The sequence below is a fragment of the Myotis myotis genome, unplaced genomic scaffold (genome assembly GCF_014108235.1).
Source record: "Myotis myotis isolate mMyoMyo1 unplaced genomic scaffold, mMyoMyo1.p scaffold_m19_p_2, whole genome shotgun sequence".
Classification (NCBI taxonomy): domain Eukaryota; kingdom Metazoa; phylum Chordata; class Mammalia; order Chiroptera; family Vespertilionidae; genus Myotis; species Myotis myotis.
The window spans coordinates 67,944,756-67,969,034 of record NW_023416324.1 but is presented as its reverse complement, the minus strand read 5'-3'; the positions used below and the strand labels follow the sequence as shown (position 1 = coordinate 67,969,034).

Here is a 24,279-nt window from a genome sequence, read left to right as displayed (position 1 = left end):
GTGTGGGGACTGACAAACATGGATTCGAGTCCACTTGGATAAGTTATAATCTCCTTATGGGGTGATCACTTAGTATGTCATATAAATGTTTAATCAGTCTGTTGTACACCAGAAACTAATGTAATATTGTATGTCAATTGTAACTAAAAAATTTTTAAATTAAAAAACATTTTTTTAAAAGAAAAGACAACCATAAAAAAAATGTTACAATCTCTGCCTGCCTTAGTTTCATCATCTATAAAATGGGGATATGACCTACCCTGCACAACACTGGAAGGATCAGAGATAGTTCATATAAACTGTCTAGCACAAACAAGGTGCTACATAAGTAGGAAGTGATTTTTTTTTTTTTTAACCAGGAAAAAAGAACATCATTCACTAACCCTAAGAGACTTTGGCGCTCTGCCTACCCCATCTTAAACAGAACACCCAAGCCAAGGCAACAGGCATGGAAACCAGAGACTGATTGATTCAATATTAACTGACGTGTCAGTTTTTTCCACTACAGAATAGGGGAATAAATAATCTCGCTCCTTCCATATATTTATTGAAAACTGAAAAAGTTATGGTTGGGAAGTGTCTTTTAGCTTCTGGGAAATGAATATAAGGCTGCTGGTGGTGGTAGCTGTGACAGCTTTTATTCTGCAAATAGTGTCAGAGTCCTGACTCTACAAACATAAGGCAGGGATGTGCACAGAAGTACTGTAGGGAGCATGCTCTTAGAAGAAACGCAGTTCCGATGGCAGAGTAACTGCAAGACCTCCAAAGTGACCATGAAAAGCAAGTAACCCAGAAACCAGAGTAGATCCAAAGTCAGGACTTGACGCACCATGTATTTAATGTACACCAAGGAGGGAAAATTCCACCTGGGAATCTTGATAACCTGATGGCTAACACACAGCATATTTTACATCACCCGTTCAGGAGTTTCAGCAGGGAGCAGTTGTTTTACTGTGGTCCTACCTGAGGACTTCAGGGTCCTGGCAGAGGTCTACAGACTTAATCTGTCTCACACATGCATGTACTACTATTTTACAAAAACAGGAAGATGCTGTGGTCATTAGTTACAATAAATATTCAGTGGAGTGATATGAAATAGTCACTTTGTCATTAAACATTAGCAATCATCATAAATAAAAAGACTTTAAACAAGTCAAAAACTTTGAAATCTTCAAGTATTAAATAAAAGCTTCCTGGTTTTTGTAATGATGGAGAACCATGGCTTTAAAGTTTACAATTTCCAACCGAAGATAATTTCTATTTTATAATAAACATGAAAGAAAAGAAGGGATTTTAAAAATGAAAATCCTACCCCACCCCTAGTTCTCTCTTGGCCATAAACTTTACCTTGGCATTTAACATCAAAGCTAGTTACCCTTTCTTTGTGAGTTCACAAGCCATTGCAAGTGCCCAAAACAGACAGAAAAGGTAGTGCACTGTGTATTAAGAAAATATACATTATCATTTCGTTCCTCACTTATAAAACAAAGGTCACTCACTATATTTCTCCCTACGTTCTCCTCCTTCTCCTGATGCTTTAACACTATTTCATAAAGAGGAAGTTATAGATCACTATAATACTCCCATTGTTGAAGAGAAAGTAAATATTTTATCCAGCACTTTCTGGTCCAGTGAAAATGTACCCCAAATTTTATTTATAGTCTTCTCAGTACAATATAGGCCCCTAGATAAAGAGAGCCTTAACTTGAAGCACCACAAAGATAGGAAAAATAAACTTTTTATTTGAGGAATATTACAAAAATATTTAATATTATATAATTCTAAGTGCACATGGGCTTGCCCATGTCTTTCTGTAATATCAGCTTTTCAGTGGGTTATCCTGAACTTGGGTGGGAGTAGGGAAGCTATGTCTAGTGGTGGTATGATATTATGTATAACAGGCAGGTATGGGGAACATCATACACATCATTTATTAATTTGTGATTTCTGGGATAAAAATTTTCCTACAGATAAACCAGTAGTGTTTTTTATTATAAAAAGTTAAAATATGCTCATCTGACCCTTCAAAAAGGTACTGTTCACTAAAGCCTGAATAAGATCATCTGTAAATGAAAAAAATGTCACATTAGAATTTTGGCAGCTGAAAAAAATAATCAGACTTTTGTTCAAGTCCCAGGATCTCCATTTACTAATATGACCACTGACAAGTCACGTTTTATCAACCTCGGTTTCCTCTCTCCATAAAATGAAGCAAATAAATCCTACTTCACCAGACTGTTATAAGGAGCAACACATTATAAATGAACTATAGAGAATGTGCTCTGTAAACACAAAATGAGAATCTCAAGACCAGCTATTATTATTCCTGGGCTATTATGTAGTTATTATTAAATTCTGCTAGAGTGGGAGCAAATCCTGTTCCTAAACAGAGGACAGGTTTGGAAGGTTACGAAAGCTGTTCTATTTTATCTTGAAACAGAGTAACAGATGCTGAAGGTAGTCCTCAAATAAATTAATGAACCTGGGTATAAAACAGAGGCAACATGCTATGGTTGTACAGGTCTTTCAAGGGTCTCTCTTAATGACTGGTTTTCACTTTTAATCTCATGATGTACTTGGCAAGAGAAGAGGGATAAACATGGATAGTTTACAGTTAAATTCAAATTTAAGGAGCCGACGTCTATGTATCTAGAAAGTGATGAGATTAATTGCTCAGCTCTCATAGTGTATCTTGGCTACTTACTAACACAATTATGCCAATTACTGATAGCATCATAAATGCTCAAAGCAGTTGCATTTTAAGAAGAGATTAAAGTTCTGAAGGGTTATTGGAATAATGGGATCTTATCATTCAAATTACCTCCATACTGCTTATAGGAAAAAGGAAAAGGGAGGGAGGGAGGGAGCAGTACAAATTTACCAGCCTACCTGGCTTCAAAAGATTCTCCTTTCAAAGCAAAAGTTATGCAGTAAATATGTCTTATTATAAAATTTTCAAGTTAGAATGGTACAGCCCGCATTCAACATCATGAATTTAAATATCACAGCTAACCCTGCTTCCTGAAAAAGCCTGGTGGTCCAATGAGTGGAAAGAGCTAAGACCATGTAATACTGTCATGACTTCCCTCCCTGCTACAGAAAGATACCCTTCTTTGCAGAATCGCACTTTCCTTCCTTCAAGTCATTTGTTCACATCCCTTCCTCCAAAATAGAGTAAGAAGATGCTACTTGCTTGAACTCTGTTCCAACATTTAACCTGAGGCCATACCATCTTCTCATCAAACTGGTTCTTCTCAGCCATCCCACCTCCCCAGGGCCCCTCCCCAGAGTTTCACCAGGTAGATAAACAGAGGTGGGGGGACAAGCTGGGCTTTCATTGGACTTAGTCTGCAGAGACAGGACCTGCCAGGGAAATGAAGCAGCAAAACCTTCTCCCCTAGCGCTTTGCTTTCCACCTACGGACATCGGAGATGGAGCAAGCTATGGATGTGAAATTACAGTCCACCGAGTGAATCTCACAAAGTCATCCTCAGTTTTACTCTGATGGCAAAATGGGATGGAATGAATAAAGATGTCTGGCTCCTACCTTTAAAAGTGCCCTCTGTCTCAGCAAGGGAGCCTGGTTGAGAAACCACTCTGGAGTTCACAGGCCAGACACCAGACTAAACACACCTCAGAACGAGCTGCCCCTCATTCTGGGTGGCTACCTTTCCGCTGTGCGTCTGCATCACCAATGCCCTCAGCTCCTGAGGTCCGGGCTCTCCCCAAACAGGCAGCCGAGAGCGCGGAACTCCTGTTTCACCGGCTGGAGAGGTGGGGTTTCTGAGCCTGGACCCCTGCACTCTTGGCTCACCCTTCCACCTTCCACTTCACCTACAGTTCATCCCTTTCCTTCCTGGCACCCGACCCACGCGCACCACTCCGAGTAATACCCAAGCCTCCCAGGGCATTTATGTATGAAAAGCCAGGCCAATGAGTGAGGAACAAAGAGCCGCTGCTTCAAGCAGCTGGAGGAAGAGGAGGAGGAAGAGAGGACAGCTGGGGACTCCTGGTCACAGGCGCCCAGCCTGGAAAGCGCCTGCCTCGGGTGGATCCCGCTCTCCCGCTCGGGGTCAGCGGCGCGGCGCTGCGACAGAGTTTGACAGAAACCCTTGGGGGAGAAAGCAGGACGTGGGGCGCCACCAAGAAAATGCACGCAGGTCCCGCTGCAGCTCGGAGCTGGAGATCCGGCTCAGCGGCGCCCGGGCGGCGGCCAGTGACAGCCCCGCGCCCGCCCGCAGGCTCCCGCCCCCGCCCCACGCACCTGGACCAGGCGGCCACCCTGCTCCCTCAGGGCGCTCTCCGAGGACTCGGCTTCCGGTGGGCTCCGCAGGCTGCAACCCGCGGCGACACGGAGACTTCACTCCTCCATCCTGGGACCCGGCAGCACGTTACAGACAGCCGTGCACTTCCTGTTTGAAAACACAGGGGAGAGAAAGAGCGAGAGAGAACCCAGTGTTGGCAGAGTGGAGGGAGGGGCGCAGGCCGGCGGGGAGGGTGCCCGAGGGGGCTGCGGGTGGCGTCGCCTCTGCCCTCCTCGCCATGGTGGGCACCGAGCGCCGGGACCCGCCACACCAGCGACCCCCGCGAGCTGGCTTCCCCAGGGCCCGGGCCTCCCCCTGCCGGCCGCCTGGCCACCAGCCTAGCGCGCATGGAGCCTTTCCGTTTCCAGCCCCTGCCGAGGTCTCCCCTCCCCACACGTACCTAAGTCAATCCGCTATGGGCTTCCTCCCCGCGCTCTGAGCGCGGTCTGCCTTCGCTTTCACCGGTTCCTCTCCTCCCCACCCCCGCCCTTGGGAAAAAAAATCGCCTTAGGGAAGGTGTAAAGACAAGACTGAGCCTTCACAGGGGAGTGGAGGCCGGGTTTATGCAAAATTTTAAAGTTAAGAGCTACGTCCCAATATATCCCCTCCAGCCCCTCTGCTTTAAGAGCTTCAGGATGGGAAACTACTTGTCTTGTGCCGAGATGACTCAAAAGAGTGTGCACACAGCTGCCAGGAACTAAGGGGGGAATGTATTCCGGGTTCCTAGGATCTCTCCTCTTGGGATCCTAACCCCAACACTTACATATACCAGTTTCACACAAAAGACCATCGTGTAGTGCATTCTTTCAGTATTTCTTTGTGCATGAATCACGGAGCAGTTCCAAAGTTCTGGGTTTATGTTCATTTTGTTAACCTCTGACTTAGGTGAACTTCAGGGTAGTGTTTAAACATTAGTAAACAGATTAGTAAACAGATGGTTTACGAGTCTGCCATATACAGAGTGTGCCAGCGTCAGAAGTTTGTATGTGTTCAGTGCCCGGTTCTGGGCTACAGGTGTGGAGGGCTTCGTGGGTACCCTGCCTGGCCTTACACACACATTTATCAGGTTACAGGGCTGTCTCCAACAAACAGCTCCTTTCCTCATCAAGCTGATGGCATAAATAAAAGTTATTCATGTCTCAAAACTAAACACGGAGAAGAGAACATCAAGGATGATTATTCTACATTAAAAAGCTAAATTGTGATTGAACTGATAGACATAAAGCTCCTACTCAGTGCTAGACAGCACCTCCTTTTAATCTCCTCTTAGTCTAAACAAGCGGTTCTCAACCTGTGGGCCGCGACCCCTTTGGGGGTCGAACGACCCTTTTACAGGGGTCGCCTAAGACCATGGGAAAACACACATATAATTACATATTGTTTTTGTGATTAATCACTATGCTTTAATTATGTTCAATTTGTAACAATGAAAATACATCCTGCCTATCAGGTATTTACATTACGATTCATAACAGTAGCAAAATTACAGTTATGAAGTAGCAATGAAAATAACTTTATGGTTGGGGGTCACCACAACATGAGGAACTGTATTAAAGGGTCGCGGCATTAGGAAGGTTGAGAACCACTGGTCTAAACCCTTCCCAACAGATCTGGAAAAGTCCTATCCCCATGTTCCCAACTGAGGAAACAGGGTCCGAGAAGTTCAGGAACTGTCCCAACGTCTCCGCTACAAAGTGGTCAAATAACCAGTCTTTCCTAAGCATAAAATCTGGGCCATTTCCTCTACCCTGTGCTAAATCTCAAAACAACAGTGAATTCTGGGAGAAAAAGCAAGCCCAGTGACCATCCATTCCTTTATCTCTGAAGGATCCTGAAATTTACATGCTATCCTTCTGTAGGAGTCAGGTTCCTGACCCACCTGAATGAATAATGTGTACCTTGATTACTCGAGCAGAGGACAGTGTGATCTTTCTCATTATCTGCTACTGGCTCTGTCAGCCTTTTCAGAATTACTCGGTGGCAAAAGTTCAAAAGGTTCTAGGATAGCTACTCATGTGCCAAGGTACAAAGTCTGTCCAATTTAGAACCTAATCAGCTGACTAATATTTGTTTCTTGAATTCTTTTTCTCTAACTGGGCCTTTTTAAGAAGAAGGGGGGAGGGGAGACAAATGCCTGCCCTCAACTTTTACTGAAACTGTCGAAACTCTCTCATTTTCCATTTCTTTCTGCTTTAGCACTTACTTTACACTCACTTGTCAGCAGCATGCTTCTATTCTCCCGACAAGCCATGAAACAGAGCACATATTAAAAGATTAAGATTCTTGGCAACAGTGAGACCCCAGACACTTGTAGAGTGAGTGAGGTGAGTGCGTTTGTCTTGTCTTTTTTTTTTTTTTTTTTTTGTCTTGTCTTCTGATGAACTGCACCGCACTTGCCCTTCCCCATCGCCTCGCTGAGCAGCACAGGCTCTGGAGCTGTAGGACATGCAGGTGAGAGGCAAGGGCAAGGCCCTCACGTGTGATTGGCAGGACTGGGCAGGGGCAGAGATGCATTCCCAACCTTCACAGTCTAATGAGGGCTTATTACTAACAACCTCCTGTGGGTTCTTAGCATCCTTTTAGGGTCCAGTTCTGCCTCTGCTGCCTCCTTTATCCTTCTCACACTCCCTTGCTTACCCTGCACCTTTCTTTGTCTTTCTTCAAAAATGTAATGTTTCCTCCTAAAGCATTACCATTTTTTCCCCACAAGGAGGGCATTTAGCTCAAAACTTCTCTCTCATCTCTCTCATTTAATAAATGTTGTCAATAATTACGTTTCAAAAAATGCAACTCTATTTTAAAAGACCTTTTGGTATTCTGGCCTTTATTTCTGTTACTCATTATAACTCCAAGAGCCCAGAAGAAAAACCTCTGAAGACAAATGAGACTCTTTTAAAAAGCAAAGGTAGCGTGTTTAAATTCACCTGTATGAATTCCAAAGTTCACAGTTAGGATAATACATCACTCCTAAGACTGCATCAGTTCCTGGCATGTTTCCTCACAATCATAAGGCCCGACCATCATGTCAAACTTTCCCAGTTTATCTATTTTCCTGGCCCTTCTGAATTTCACGGGAAAGTATTTCATCCTTACCACCATTGAGCAGAAAAATAAAACATTAAATTCACCACCACGTAAGAAGAGAAAAATTATGCTCCCAAGCAAGCACAAATGATACACAACAGATAAAAGTGATTCTGGAAGAACACTGGAGGTTCATTTTGAAAGTCTCCATTCCCTAAGTACCATAGTCCATGGATGAAGGCAGCAACATTGTAAAGCCAATTTTAGAGGCTCCAAATTAAGTGACGAGATAGCTTTCCTGAGGATTAACGTGTGCGGAAGAAGAGATGATAAACTCATATCTGAAATGCTGCTGCTTACCTTTCTTTATCTTAGAAAGACCTTCCTTTAAAATGGTTAAAAATGTTTGCCTCAACATTTCTCTGCATGAGGATTCTTGGTCATTACTATAGCTGGATTTTACAAAAATGAAAAATGACAAACTGTTCGGTGACCTAAGAAACTGCCTCTCTGTCCTAGCAGCCTTCAAATTGGTGTCCCTGTCTCTGTCTTCATTTCCAGGGTAGCTCGTGCAATAGGCTTTCCTGTGATGGAGGTCTCTGGCACTGGCACCCCCCCACTCTGGCCTCGGCTAAACCTGGGCCATGGCTTTTAAGGAAGATGTCCTCAGAGCCAACTGGCTGGCTCGACTGGCATTTGCCCACAGAGGGTCATTAACCGTCTTCAAGGAGCCAGAGTGTCCTTTCCCAAGGCAAAAATGTAGCAAGGGGTGCAAATCATCTTATTATAAAAATCTGCCGGCAGGATGGTTTCAGCTTCTTTCTGGGAACAGAGTCTCTTGGTGTTGAGCAAGTTGAGAAGGAAGGCACTCCTTAGAGCACCCCCACAGCAGGGCTTGGAAGACCAAAGCACTCAGGGCCAGGGTAGCACCACGTCTGTGCTTGCACATCCCTCAGCTCAGTGCCTCGGTTTCCTCAGCTCCCAAATACCCAAACTCACCCATTCTGCACAGAATTAGTGACACCTACATGGGTCCCTCACCTACATGGGCCCTGCCCCACTGAATTCTCAGCACTGCCTTTGCAGGGAGAAGTCATCATCTCTGACAGAGGCAGCAGCCGGGATCACAGATGTTAAGTCGTGTTTTTTTTCAAAGCAGTAGGTAATGGAGCTCAAATCACCCTGGGTCTGTTCTTTCTCCTCTTAATTGGAGAGATGAGGGGGTGCATTTTGGCTGTGCCACACATCTGTTACGCAGAAGAATCTCCCTTTCAAAAAAAACAACTTGTAATGCTCTTTTTCAACTGCATCATGTTACTTCATCACCTTGCCAAATTTTTGGACAGTATAAACTATAAACATGTATTTTGCAACAGGCCAAGTTATTTTAAGTTCTAGGAATATAAGTTGATATAAATTGGGTTAAATATGCAGCTGAATATTATTTTATATAATAAATAAGACAGATACACCTGGGCCATAGCTTTTAAGGCAATCCATTTGATCAATCCATCCAACTGTGAAGGATAAAATCTTAACACAGGTTTTCCAAGTTTCCCCTCTCATTCTTCAGTTAGTATGCAAATACACATGCAAAGTGGGCCATACTGACTAATGGACTGTGATTTCATAAGCATTACTATGAAAGAATAGCAAGAAATCACCAACGTTTGACTAAATGCAAATACCTGTATACAATTTAGAGTACTTAAAATGTTCTTGGCGTAGACTGCTAGCAACGAACAGCCTCAGGCTATTTACTGGCTGTTGATCGTGATGTGAGTTGTGTAGACTAAACATTGTCCTATAACACATTTCTCTTTGAAAGGCATGTTTTGTCTATTCATCTTTTGTAGTGGATATTTCTGTTCCTTTATTAAAATATATTTAAAATTCTCTTTAGGCATTCATTTAAAAATAATATATTAAAAGTCCAACAACTTAAAAGGATTGGTCCTAACAAGTCAAAGAAACATAATGCTCATTACTAAAAAAATAAAAAAATAATGTTCTTTAAAAGGATTTAAAAACATATAAATATTTCCTGGCCAGTTGGCTCACTGGAGCATTGTCCCATAAACCGAAAAAGGTTTCAGGTTAGATGCTCAAGACAAGTACAGGAGGCAACCAATCAATGTCTCTCACATCTATGTTTCTCTCTCTCCTCTCTAAAACATATCCTCAGGTGTGGATATATATACAGTGGGGCCTTGGCTTATGAGCTCGTTAAGGAGCTCGTTAACTCAAATTACTCTGTCAACTCAATGCAAAAAATCGGTGGAAAGACAGCTGGTATCTCAAAAAACTCGTTAGTCGGGACACTGGTAAGTCAAGGCCCCACTGTATACACATTTGTACAATTACACATCTTAAGGTAGCAAAACAGGAGTTACCAAGGAGTAAGTCCCACACATCACTGTAACTGAATATATTCTGAACTGTAATGGAATTTTAATGAAGAAAGCAATTTATGAATAATTTACGGTGGCAAAAATCAGATAATTTGATTTTTCATTTGCCTGCAGTGAAATGGCTAAGACAAACAGCATGAAAGAGAAACAAAGTACCTGCAAAACCCAGAAACGTTATTACAAACTTGTGAAAGATTATTTACAAATTTTTTAAAGTACAGTTGGTATACAATATTATATTGGTTATATTAGTTTCAAGTGTATAATATAGTGACTTGAAATTTTTATTCCTTACAATGTAATCACCCCACCATTTCTAGTAATCATATTCATCAATTTTTAAACTGAATCTAGTGAAACAAACAACCATTTGATGTGTATTAACTCGAGTTTTCCAGATGACAACCCTATGAGGTAGAAATTATCATTACCTCCATAGTACAGATCAGAAAAAGACACAGAGATCTGAAGCTATTTGTCCACAGTAACATTGCTAGCAAATATCTGAACTTGAGCAGCCTGGCTGGCCACAGAGTATATTTTTGATCAATCCATTTTACTACCATTCATGCACAACTGGATTGGGCTTGCTTTCTCCAGCATGAAGGTCCTGGGGAATAGACCCATAGATATGACAGAGGAGCAGAGTGGCTCCTGGGATTTCTTTTTTGCAACAAAAATGTAACCACTGGTTGTAGGGAATCGGGGATGCAGAGTCTGCTGTATGTTGCTTAGTAAAGAAATATTGAAAAGAAAGGAAAATATAATTGCAGAATGGAAAAGCCAGGACAAAGGACTGATTCCTCACCTTGACCAGAATCTGAAAGGCTACAGGACTATCTGGCTGCAACACAACTGAATTAGCAAGGAAATGGAATGAAATGAACCATATGTACTCTGATCTTGGTGAAGCATTTGATACAGTTTTTAAAAATATATATATTTTATTGATTTTTTACAGAGACGAAGGGAGAGGGACAGAGAGTTAGAAACATTGATGAGAGAAACATCAATCAGCTGCCTCCTGCACACCCCCTACTGGGGATGTGCCCGCAACCAAGGTACATGCCCTTGACCAGAATCGAACCTGGGACCCTTCAGTCCACAGACTGACGCTGTATCCACTAAGCCAAACCGGTTAGGGCGATACAGTTTTTCATGAAGTTGAGATTATTATTAAGTCAACTGAAACTTATCTATACATATAAAACCCTAATATGCAAAGAGACCAAACGGCGGAACAACCGAACAACCAAACAACCAGTCGCTATGATGTGCGCTGACCATCAGGGGGCATGTGTGGAACATGGTGGGTGTCGGCCACGACAGGATGGTGGAGCAGGTGAGCGGGGGCACCAGACCAAGTTGGGGCGTCAGTCGCTGTCATTGGGCGAGCCTCTGGTGGTTACTGAAATTTCTTTGCTCCCGCATGCCACAGTCCCGCCTGGTGCTTGCACCCGCTGCTGGTGCTGGAGCCACCACTTGCACCTGCTGCCGGCCCCAATCGCCCCTCAGGGCTTCTCCACCTCCCCCTGCTCCTGAGGGGCGATAAGGGCCGACAGCTGCCTCTCGCACCTGCTGCCGGTGATGGCCCTGCTTGCACCCGCTGCCGGCGCCCAGCGCCGGTCCCGATCGCTTGGCATCATCAGCAGGTGCGAGCAGCGGCTGCCCGCCCCAATTGCCCCTGAGGGCTTCTCCACCTCCCCCTGCTCCTGAGGGGCGATCGGGGCAACAGCCACGGCTCGCACCCGCTGACAGCGCCAGCCCCAATTGCTCCACACCGTCAGTGGGTACAAACAGAGGTGGCAGGAGCAGGGCTGCTGGCAGACAGGGCACTGGGGAACCATGGCGGGAGGGGCCAAGTGGGGGCACGGAGGATGGGCTGAGACCCGTCCCTGTGCCCACTGCAGCCTTGCAGCCCACAGTTCCTTTCAAGGTGCACAAATTCGTGCACTGGGCCCCTAGTATGACTATAAGAACCACACAGGAGTTAAGCAGGCTGGAAAGAAAAACACTGGCTAGCGCTGGCCGGTTTGGCTCAGTGATTACAGTGTTGGCCCTCTGATTGAAGGGTCCCAGGTTCAATTCTGGTCAAGGGCACATACCTTGGTTGCAGGCTCCATACCCAGCCCGGATCTGGGTGCCTGTGGGAGGCAATCAAATGGATGTGTCTCTCTGACATTGATGCTTCTCTCTCTGTCTCTCCCCATCTCTTCACTCTCTCTAAAAAAATCATTGGAAAAAATATCCTCAGGTGAGGATTAACAAAAATAAGAAATAAAAAAGAAAAACACTGGCTGTATCTACTAGGATGTGAAGAAAAGCACAAGGAACAGATCAGTATTCAATCTGTATTAAAAAGTAACTTAGAAATTATTCATGCTGTTATAATCAAATTTGCACAAAACATTAATTTGGGAGGTATGAAAAGGGCAAATGAGGGAGAGCTAACCTCAATTAACAGAGGTGAGGGAAAACAAGAAATTCAGTTTCATTTTTGGCTCCCTTTAATTTTCAGGGAGGGACTAGCTAAGATGCCCAATGGGTAGTAACTGCTTCTAGACCTGAAATGCCAAGGCTAAGTAAAGGAAGCAACAGCACATTGGATATATTGAAAATGTTAGGACCTTAGGTCTGAACTTCAAAAAGCATGATCCTGCCAAGCTGGTGTGGCTCGGTGGTTGAGCATTGACCTATGAACCAGGGTTCGATTCCGGGCCAGGGCACATGCCCGGGTTGTGGGCTCAATCCCCGGTGGGGGATGTGCAGGAGGCAGTTGATCAATGATTCTCTCTCATCATTTGATGTTTCTACCTCTCTCTCCTCCTTTTCTCTCTGAAATCAATAAAAATTACATATTAAAAAAAGCATGACCCTATTATTTTTCTACATGCCATTAGTAAAGTTCCATGGGAAATAATATTCCTTCCAACAAGAACACTTTGTTAGCAAAACTCAAAGAAATGAGGGGGCTCAAAGGCTGAATCTAGAGGTCAGACGAAAGAGTCAATCGTGTGTGTATAATCTGGCCCCACTACAAATATGCCGCACAGGCAGAAGGTCATGAGAATGGTTTGGGAACACACGACAGGATAAAGAACAGCGGAGAAGGAAGAGAGGAGAGAGCTAAAATTTGGACTAACATTATTTTTTTAAGCATAAATTATAATTTCTAATTTCTTTAATGTTGAGAAATCACTTCTCCCTTGGTAGAACTGTTTGCCTTCCCAGCAAAAATTATACTTATAAAGTCAGTAGCTGATTTAGAACTCAAGAAATGCCCTAAACTCATGCTGGGCCCCAGGAAATGTACAAGTGAGTATTTCATGCAACTCCTAAGAGACTCCAGAGCTGAACTATGTAGCCCTGGAGCCACCATGCCCCAGGCAGTGAACTCCAGAGTCCAGGCTCCAAGAGAGACTGTCAATGAAGTGACAGTCACCAAGGGAATCCTACATAGTCCATTTCCTTCTAAATAACAGTAATGACAAAAAAGGAAAGTTAGCACAAAGGCATAATAATTAGAGCCATACAACATTCCAGATTATGAATGGGAAAGTTTATGTGAAAACGACTATGCTCTGAGATTATTAATATGTATAGAGAATAAAAAGCAAACCATAAAACTTAGAACTTCCCGAAGGTTTGATTATTGGCCCCTTTCCATGGTTTAAAAACAACCACACAATGACAAACACATATTAACCTCAGCCCAGACCTCTTGCCCCAATGTACTAATGCCTAAAAGACCTATGCCTGCATCTGGCTGAGCTCAGAATTACCTGCAGGGCCTTTTAAACACTGGTTCTCCGCCGGCAGGCGTGGCTCAGTGATTGAGCATGAACCAGGAAGTCACAGTTGATTCCTGGTCAGGGCACATGCTGGGCTTTCGGGTTTGATCCCCAATGTGGGGCCTGCAGAAGGCAGCCAATCAATGATTCTCTCTCACCACTGATGTTTCTCTCTCCCTGTCTTCATCTCCCTTCCTCTCTGAAATCAATAAAAACATTTAAAAAAATAAAATAAAATAAACTCTGTTTCTCAGACCCCACCCAGATCTACAAGCGTCACAAACACTGGGGGGGGGGGGGGGGAGGATTCAAAATCTGTATATTTATGAAACCCCCAAGCAACCCTAAGGTGCAGGCCAGTTGAGGAATCTCCACTACAGACATTCTATTCCTTTCTTTACTGTCACCAGAATTATTGAAGTCAGAGACGAGAGCAAATGATTTCTCTTCCCAAGAACCTTTAATGGGATAACCTTCAAAGGCAATGGAATGAAGTCCAAATTCCTTAGCAGGACACTCCAGGCCCTCTGTAATATGACCCAAACTACTCTTCTACCCTCCTTCCCTCCCACATCCCTCACTCTGTCACACCACAGTTCCCCAAACACATTACATGCATCTTTTACGGGTCCATGCTTTCCTGACCCAACGTTCCCTCACCTCGTTCACCTTTCCCTACCAGCCTCCATCTTTCTCCTCCTTTAAGGGCCTGCTCTAATTATTTTTCTTTGTGAAACCTTCTCTGATCTTTCCAGTCAAAACCATTCTCCTCTTCCTTTGAGCAAACGTCCAAAAAATTGAGCTATGCAGAAATTACAGCATACGCTGCATGCTTCCCTGAATTATGCTTAAGCTGTTTACACACTATTCTCCCCCTGAAAGCAGGGGTGTAACTCATTTATCTTCCATACTGTGGATGAGAGGGAGGCCTGGGTTCAAAGTTTAGTTCTTCCAGTTACTAACCTTGTAACCCCTGTGAGGTTACTTGAACATATTGAGAGCCTCAATTTTATAATCTTTGAAATGGGACCAAAAATGATACCTACCTTCATGACTGACATGAAGACCTAACACAAGAAGTGTTTGGCCCAAAGCAGACCACCTTTGCAACGCACCAAAATGGTAGCTGCTGTTATTATTTATTATCTTTTGTTTCCTGTCCTACCAGAATGCATTGCAAGACATAGTAAGTGCTCAAAAATCATTTGCTTTCACAAGAGAGCGAGCAAGCACATTTGCTTTCAAAGTAATAAACAGTGATTTCGTAAAGCCCTTTCTCTTTACCCAGCTTTGTTCTGTTTCGAAGGGCCTTTCATAATATTTCTATTGAAAAGTCATCTCTTACTCCCTTTCTTTCCTTCAAAAATCAATGTACAATATTCTAAGGAACAAGCTTCATCAGTGCCCCTCCTACTCCAGCTTGGCTCTTGGCTTTGAACTACAGTAACTGCCTGCAGCCACAGTGTCGCTGCCCAGAGAATCGCCTGCTTCACCCTTACAACAAACAGCACTTTGTAGGCAAACTGGAGGCAAGCCCAGAGTAGGTGGGGAGAAAACCAAGGAAAAGGAGTCTGGGCCAGAACCCGAGTCAACACCCACACTATCATCCACACTAGAATACAGGTAAGGAGAGAACAGGAAAGGGAAGAAGTTCCGATCCATGCGGACTCCTCCCAAGCACCCCCCTTACCACTCACCCACAGAATATGACTTCCAGGACTCACACAGGTCATGTGGGCCCACCCACTCACACACACAGGCTACTGTTAATGAAGTACTGTTGTAGAGAACAGTTTCTTATCCTCACCAAACCAATCGTGTTGCCATTATTACAGGGGATGAAACCCAAGGTCAAGGTCAGCAGAAGAAAGCACCCGGACCAGAATTCAAGTCCTCTGAGCTCCAAGCCCTTGATCCTTCCCACAGTCCTGTATTTCATTGTGGAAAGCAATCTCTAAAGCATTCTCACAGCAGCCCAGTGCATCCACTAGCTGTAAAGGTAAAGGTAGCAGAGTGCTGGTGCTCTTAAAAACAATTCTGGTGCCAAGAGTGAGGGTTGTCACAGCAACAAGACCCCAACCGCAGCCCTGAGAATTTTCAGTCCAGCATTTTAGTATGGTGTTCCACAAAGATACTCTAGCTTTCTGTTCCTAGATGGAAATTGTTTCCTGACAATTTTGTTTTGTTTGGTTTGGGGAGGAGGTATTAGAAAAGGAGCATAATTTTCTCTTTTTAAAAAAATCAAACCCTCACCCTGAGTTTCAAGCGGAGGTGATGTGGAAAGCAAAGAAGGTTCTTGTTCTGAGCGAGTGTAAGAGGCAGTAAACCAGTCCTAAAAAGTCCAGATTCAAGAACCAGATTCTGAGCTTTGGGTTCCAACCACAGCCTTGAGTTCCTAGGCTGCTCACGGTGATGGGCAAGTGCAGCCCGACTGGGGGCCAGAGCCTCGGTGTCCTCGGCTACAAAATAGGCTGTTGTGGGGAGTAAATGAGCTAATACGTGTAAAGTGCTCCCAACACGTACAGTGCCAGGCACGTGTGAGTGCTACGTAAGTGTTTCCTATGATTATTTCCAGATTAGTCTCTATGTGTGCTCTTTTTAAAGTACGTTTTGTAAGAAGGTTAAAGAAGACTTCTTGTACAAGGTGTTAATCCACAGTGCCCCAAACCAGCACAAAGATTATTTACAAGGCTCACTTCCTGAAAGGATCTTCCAGGATTTCCATCTGTGGACTCGAGTCCCTAGAAGAACAAACAGTGGAATTTGAAGAATTTTTCTTCCTCCCAGCAACAGTGCAAGCAAAACTGTACCCATTCTCTCACTACCACAAACCAGCTCCCATAATGAGAAAGAACAAAGACACTTATTGCATTAAACTAACGCGGGGGCACATTTTAAAAATGCAGTTTTTATTCTGAAAGCAACCAAAGTGTTAACAATGTAAAGTTACACCAGCTGAGAAAGACAGGGTTCAGATCATGCAGGGATGACAGTCCTGAGGCCTGGAATAAAACCTGCCGATGAATCAAAAGGTTCCTTTCTCAGAAAACGCAGAAATTCCAGGAACAGTGTGCTATACTTGGGATAATTAAGAGAAAAATGCTTTTTAAAAATCCCCTCTCAGGCTAGGAGTCTAGACTCGGCCGGTAATAGAGATCTGCTAAGATACCACCTTTTTCTTCTCTTCGCATGTACAACAAATTCTATTTAAACAATGGAAGAATTTTTCACAGAAGAGTAGATATAACTAAAGACAGGAGCACTAGCAGGATCACAATGCAACAGATGTGAGGCTGTGCCCTGCACAGGGCACCCAGCCATGGAGAGCGGCTCAAACTCAGCCTGCACTGTTCTCCAAGAGTGTGCCCTGCAGGACAGATGCAGCATGCTGCCACTAACGTCACACAAAGGGACACAAAGGGAGGGTGTGGGCTGCTCCCAGTGGCACTCAGCACACCAGCCCTCCACAAGCTGGTGTCAGAACCATCAGGGGGGGATGGGGGGACGGAGGGCGTGGGGAGGGGGGGCTGCCATGCACACCCCTGCAGACTATGCAGTGGTTTGGGGGAGGAGGGTGAGATGAGTGTTGGCCAATTTTCTACAAGCATTTTCCAGCTTTCTTGGTTCATTTTTATATCAGCTGTTCTACAGTCCTCTCTTCTTTTCCTTACTCTATATTCTCCTTTCTGATCTAAACTCTCCCTTCCTTTTCATTCCAATTCTCCTTTTGCAGAAGCCACACACAAATTATCATACATGCACTAGAAATGGCAAAATAATAGCGCTCTGCCTATCCACATGGATTCTGCACTATTTCTAAATATTTATTGGGTCACAATTTTCCCTATGTAAGGACTCCTCTTTGTTCTCTCCCAAATCAACTTTAAGATACAAATAAATCTTCCTTTACCCTTATATTCTGGGTAAGTGATCTCTTTCTTCACCTCCAAGTGGCACTTACCCTTCATTCTCTACCACCAGGCCCACCTATCCCCTTCCCTCCTATCATCATCTGCTAGATCAGTGGTTCTCAACCTTCCTAATTCCGCGACCCTTTAATACAGTTCCACATGTTGTGGTGTCCCCCAATTTCATTGTTACAAATTGAACATAATTAAAGCATAGTGATTAATCACAAAAACCATATGTAATTATATATGTGTTTTCCAATGGTTTTAGGCAACCCCTGTGAAAGGGTCGTTCAACCGAGAACCACTGTGCTAGATGCTTTATTCTTATCTATCCTATCTAATAATAGACAAACATGGTAATTAACCGTACCTCCAACACACTTCCCATTGGCTAATCAGGGTGATATGCAAATTAACTGCCAACCAAGATGGCAGCTGGCAGCCAGGCAGCTGAAGCGAACAGGAGGCTTGCTTGCTCCAGTGATGGAGGAAGCCAAGGTTCCCCACCTGCCGCTGCCGGCCTCTGAGCTGCACTCTAAGAAACAATGTTGCAATTATAGAAGCTAAACAAACCCCAGAAACCTGCTTTCAGCCAGCCAGGCCTCAGAGCTGGAGCTGCAATAGTGTTTCAATTATAGAAGCCAAATAAACACAGATACCTGCTTTCAGCATCCAAGGTCTCAGAGCTGGAGCCGAGCCTCAGAGCTAAAGCCGGCTCTCAGTTCCAGTGACAGCCATAGAAGGTAAATAAATCCCAGAATAAAAAAAGAAAAAGAAAAAAAGGAGAGGTTGGGAGCTTCAGTCACCCACCAGCCTGAAAACGGCCCTCAGCCCCTCACCCAGACTGGCCAGGCACCCCAGTAGGGACCCCCACCCTGAAGGGGGTGTGACCAGCCTGCAAACAGCCATCATCCCCTCATCCAGGCTGGCCAGGCACCCAAGCGGGACCCCATCCTGATCCAGGACACCCTTCAGGGCAAACCAGCCGGCCCCCACCCGTGCACCAGGCCTCTATCCTATATAGTAAAAGGATAATATGCAAACTGACCCTAACAGCAGAAAGACTGGGAATGACTGGTCACTATGACACAAACTGACCACCAGGGGGCAGACGCTCAATGCAGGAGCTGTCCTCTGGTGGTCAGGGCACTCTCACATGGGAGGAGCTCTGCTCAGCCACAAGCCAGGCTGATGGCTGCCAGTACAGCGGTGGTGGTGGGAGCTTCTCCTGCCTCTTCAGCAGCGCTAAGGATGTCCGACTGCAGTTTAGGCCTGCTCCCCGCTGGCAAGTGGACATCCCCGAGGGCTGCCGGGCTGCCAGAGGGATGTCTGATTGCCAGCGTAGGCCCAATCCCCCGGGGAGCAGGCCTAAGCCAGCAAGTAGTCATCCCCTGAGGGGTCCCAGACTGTGAGAGGGCACAGGCTGGGCTGAGGGACCTCCCCCGTCCCCAAGTGCACAAATTTTTGTGCACCGGGCCTCTAGTATATATATAAAAGCCTAAGCAACCGTTTGACCAGTAGCCATGACGCGCACTGACCACCCAGGGGGCAGATGCGCAATGCACAGGCATGGAAACGTGGAACAGACTGATGAATCTCAGAGGGAAGAGGAGAGGGGGTAGGAAGAGATTAACCAAAGATCTTATATGCATACTAGAAGCCCAGTGGGGTCCCTCGGCCTGGCCTGCACCCTCTCACAATCAAGAATCCCTCAGGGGATGTTGGAGAGCCGGTTTCAGCCCAATCCCTGAAGGCCAGGCCAAGGGACTCCACCAGTGCACGAATCCATGTACTGGGCCTCTAGTACTCTACATATTTTCACTGGAAAATATTACTCCTCAGGCAAAACAACCCTTTCAAATGCAGCCACTCCAGACATAACATACCAAATGTCAAGGGCAGAAACTGTTACCATTACAAGTATGGGGCTCTAGGATTGGGCGAGGTATAGGTGTGAGAAGAGCACACGAAATAATAAAATCAAGTTTTGACTCATTTCAACTTAAAAACTGCTATTGTGCCCTAACCGGTTTGGCTCAGTGGATGGAGCGTCAGCCTGTGGACTCAAGGGTCCCAGGTTCGATTCCGGTCAAGGGCATGTACCTTGGTAGCAGGCAAATCCCCAGTAGCGGGCATGCAGGAGGCAGCTGATCGATGTTTCTCTCTCATAGATGTTTCTGACTCTCTATCCCTCTCCCCTCCTCTCTGTGGAAAAACCAATAAAAAATATATATTTTTAAAAATTGCTATTGTGCTTTTATTCAAATCCTATGCTTCTGTTTGCCTGGCCACTAAAGGTCTCTCTATTTCTAAGGACCAAAGCTCACAGGCTGTATCCAACCCACAAAGCTATTCTGTTTGGTCTGCAGGAAGGATTTTAAGTGTCGAGTTAGCCAATCTTGTAAAATCAGATGTTTATGTCATAATTCAGATTTCAGGGTTATAGTAAAAAAATCAGAAGATCTGGTAAGACTGATCCACATTCCCATATGGTAACAATAGATCTGCTAAAAGGACCCTCTTTAGACAGGACCTGTTCAGCACAGGCCCACCCCCATTCCCTCCTCTTCACCCTACCCTGAGGTTGAGTGCCAGCTGCCACAAATCATCGTACCTGAGGCCCACTTCAGGCAGTGCTTGGTATTTGCCTGAGACCCCCGGGAGCCATTAGCTAGTTTCCAATTCTATCTTTCTCTGTCTTTGTTTAGTACCAAAATTACAGATGTAATTATAAAGCTTTTGATTAGTACAGAATTTTTCAGGTACAAATAATTTATAAGAAAAACAACTTAGAACTAAGCAAAAACAAAAACGTTTCATAACCAAAACACTATAACAGACTGAATTCACTTCAATGAAATTATATAGTTGAGCATAATACATCTATAAATACAACAGACTATAAATATAAGATAGATAGATAGGTGGCTATTTATTAATTCATTCTTTACTTAGAGGATATGAATGATTGTCTTGAATGCCTATCTTTGGTATAGCATCTATTCAGCAAGCATTTGGACATAACCCCTAACAAATACTTGCTTATTAGCTACATCTTTATATATTTATGTACAGTAGTTACCATAAGGACAAACCTAATTAGGAGGAGGGCACTATTGGCATTCTACCACCAATTACTGTTAAAATAGAATAGGGTCAGAGAAAACACCAAAACAAGTGATTTAAAATTACCCTCTCAATTCTAGGGTGAACTTTCACTCCAGTGGTTTTACCAACGGGTTGGTATTTTCTAAAACCAATGTGTGCTGATAAGAACACAAGCTTGAAGCTTGAAGATCTGGGTGCCACTACAGTTCTCCTCTTCCCCATGTTTCAGATCTGATCTACAAGTGAAGAGCACAGACTACATGAGTTGTGAGGTCCCTTTATACCTCAAAGTCTAATTCTCTTATTTATTTTTAACAAAAATATTAATAGATACTATAAAATAAATACATAGAAATCTAAAAGAAATGAGAATACAGATTAGAATTGATTTTGAAATAAACAAGACTAGTTTTAAAACCTACCTTTTGTGTGTGTGTGTTTTTTCCGATCACATAACCTCTCAAGCCTCAATAACCTCGTCTGTAAAATGGGAATAAGCCCATCTTCCACTCAGGACTGTTTTGAGGACTAAATTCTAGGGCACAGGTTTGGACAATCAGTAAATGTCTAATAAGTAGTTATTATTCTTAACCTTGGTTATTCCATAAATTGTTTAATTACATCTTGACCAATTAAGTTTTAAATTAACTTTTATATCTGATAACAAACTAATTTTAAAAGTTTATTCTGTGGAGTGCTATTGAAAGCATCATGGAGGCCATTTTCCAAAGAATTTTAATTTTCAAACATTTCTCAGAGCTGGGCTGGGGACAATCAGTGAGAGAATTTTGACTGATGGCTTTCCCACTCAAGGCGATGGGCATGAATGTGTCATGTCTCCCTGTGTGAGACCTGGAGAGGCAGCTTCTGGTGGTCAACATCCCTGAGAGAGAAGTGCGGTCCTCCTCGCGTTCCTTCTCCGCCCCGCTCTGCAGAATTCATTGCAGGGTTGGTGATGTGTCGATGCTGAGATTTGGCAATGGGACTTATGGGTTGCTGGGGAACGGAAGCCTTCTCTGGCAGTGTTCCTAACTATTACCAGGGAGCAGAGGAGGAGAGTCAAAACATCTTTAAGAAATGAAATGTTCCTGATGGAGGCGAACATCGATATTGGTGAGCCTGCCCCAACAGCAGGTGTCAAGAGGAGGACTCCGACATCTTGAGCACCTCAGAGCAGGAGCAGTGGCCAGACTTCTGATTCCACTGACTAGCAAAACTTCAAAAGGAAGACTGTCATAAAATTGCCAAGTTCCAGGTGACTAAAGAATGACACCAAAGAGCAAACTATCACCACCCTTTCTTAAAAGGAAAAAAAAAATACATATTAACACCTCAAAGTACAAAGGACAATCCAAGATTGTTTCTAAAAGTCTCTTTATATTGAATAAACTTAGCACTAAAAATGGAAAAGCTTGCTGTATATTATCTTGATTTTTATTTTTGTACAGTCTGGTGCAGCTGTCATCAGGGACCCACTCTGGAAGCGGCTGCTCAAAAATGAACTGTGGCCCTGCCGGCATGGCTCCGTGGTTGAGTGTTGACCTATGAACCAAGTCACGGCTTGATTTCTGGTCAGGCACATGCCCAGGTTCCAGGCTCCATCCCCAGTGTGGGGCGTGCAAGAGACAGCCGATCCATGATTCTCTCTCATCATTGATGTTTCTATCTCTCTCTCCCTCTCTCTTCCTTTCTGAAATCAATAAAAATCTTTAAAAAAATAAAAATAAAAAAAGAACTGTGAGTTGGGCCCATCATGGCAGCCAGACCAGTATGCAGTGTCTCATGGGGGCATCAAGGGCCACATTGTGAAGCATCTTCTATCTTGGTTATCCCTTCCAAGGATACAGCTGTATCTTTAAAGCTCCTTGCTTGTCTTAATAACCAACTGAAAACTACTAATGTTTCGAAACCTTTTTAAAGGTGTCTTCAGTTGGTACCTAGCCTTTATGTACAACTATGTAAGATAGTGGTTTTCAGTTTTGGCTGCACATCAGAATCGCTTAGGAGTGGGGAAAGCTCCTTTCAGACTGAAATTCCACTCCCAGGCATTCTGATTCAATAGGGCCCGGGCTCATGTAACTTTAAAATACAGTTGACGCTGGAATGACAGAGGGATTAGGGGTGTCGGTCACCCCTGCAATCAAAAATCCACCTGTAACTTAAATTGGCTTACCACACTGGAGGGTTCCCAACTTCAGATGGAAACTATGTATTCCCTGCACTGATTCTGATGCCAATCAGCATTAAGAAAAACTGGTACCATATGATGACAGGAGATTTGACTTTGAGTGGTGGGCACACAGTGCAATATACAGATTTTGTAACATAGAAACCCATGCCTGAAACATACATTCATGTTTACCAATGTCATCCTAATAAATTTAATTAGAAAAGGAAAACTAGTACCATATTTTCTTGCATTCATCCTGAATTTATGTCTTATAAAGCTTTAAGCTATACCTCTTCATGCATCCTTGCAGGAGGGCATGCCATAGGTAGGACACCAGGAAATCAGTGGAGAACAACACAGATAGGAAGCAGGCAACTGAACTACCACAAGGTAAATAATCCTCATTTCCTCTGTCCCTACCCTAGTGGTTTCATGGGCTTCGATAACATCTCCTCCCAGCTCTCTTCTTTCCAGATGCTGGAAATCCTAATATTTTTACCAGAAACACAAATGGGCAAGGCCTATTCTCATGGAGCCTCCTAGAATGGATTGTAGATTCCGAATGTCTGCTTCCTGGGAACCATTACATTGGTCATTCTGGTGCTGGTGTCTTTCCTAAAGCCAGGTGCCCATGCTTTGAACAAATCACAGTGGAAACTCAATTAAGACTGTGTTTCCAAAATATTTTTAATGAAGCTTAGCATTTCTCATCCTTTGTAATTGCAAGTGGGCCAACATTTTGAAAGTATGTTTGAAGCCTTTTCTTGGGTTTGCCCACCAAAACACCATCCTATGACAGTTCCATAATTTCCCCCTTAATACCTGACCTCATATTTGCCCACAAAGAAACTACCTGCAAATCTGATTACTAACATATCCCAGTTTGGTTTCCTTGGAATAAATCCCCATTGGTTAGATATTTCATAATTCACAAGAGCTTACTGTCATCTGTAGGCCTAGGAATTCCACTGTGGACTCCTTCTTTTGGAGCAATTATGTAAATAAGACCTGAGGGACCCCACTGTTTACACAGGTCTAAGCAGAAGGGAATCTTTACCCTTAGAAATCTTTGTTTGTGGTCTTTAAGGTAGATGGAGTCAAATGCTTATGCTGTCACTACATGTGTAAGCTGTACCTAATCACATCACCTCCCTGAGCCTCAATTTTCTCATCTATAAAATCCAAGTGTTGATCCCTCCCATCTATAAAGTTCTTTTTATTCCAAATGATACACTGCATCCTTAATCCCAAGGTGACTTCAACTCTGACTCAACCTCTGAAAGTATAAAAGAACAATATCTAAAAGTTTTCAAATATTCCCCCCCAAAAAAGTCTCACATAGTCACAAAACACCCCTTCTTCTCATAATAATATCCTTCATGGCCAGAGAATACAGACACAGTACAGAGGTGAGAGTAGACACACTGTACCATTTGGACAGACAACACATTGCACACACTGGCTATGAGATCTGAAATTTTGGATGGCTGCCACCTGAACCAAGAAGTGTATTTAAATCTAGTTTGTTGGAGAAATCTAGAACATTTGAAGAACTTGGCA

The 24,279-nt window shown here is 43.8% G+C and overlaps 1 protein-coding gene across 5 annotated transcripts in view; it reads right to left on the bottom strand.

Moving 5' to 3' along the window:
• The window catches only part of LRRC8D (leucine rich repeat containing 8 VRAC subunit D), a 119,662-nt gene that overhangs the window by 89,309 nt on the left and 6,074 nt on the right, over positions 1–24,279 (bottom strand). For 3 of the 5 annotated variants that reach the window (XM_036347292.1, XM_036347293.1, XM_036347291.1), the window contains exon 2: positions 4,265–4,412. The gene's annotated coding sequence lies outside the window, so the exon portion shown is untranslated. Of the gene's footprint in view, positions 1–4,264; positions 4,413–4,704; positions 4,825–24,279 lie in introns of those variants that run through there. The other 2 variants (XM_036347294.1, XM_036347290.1) reach the window with 1 other exon arrangement.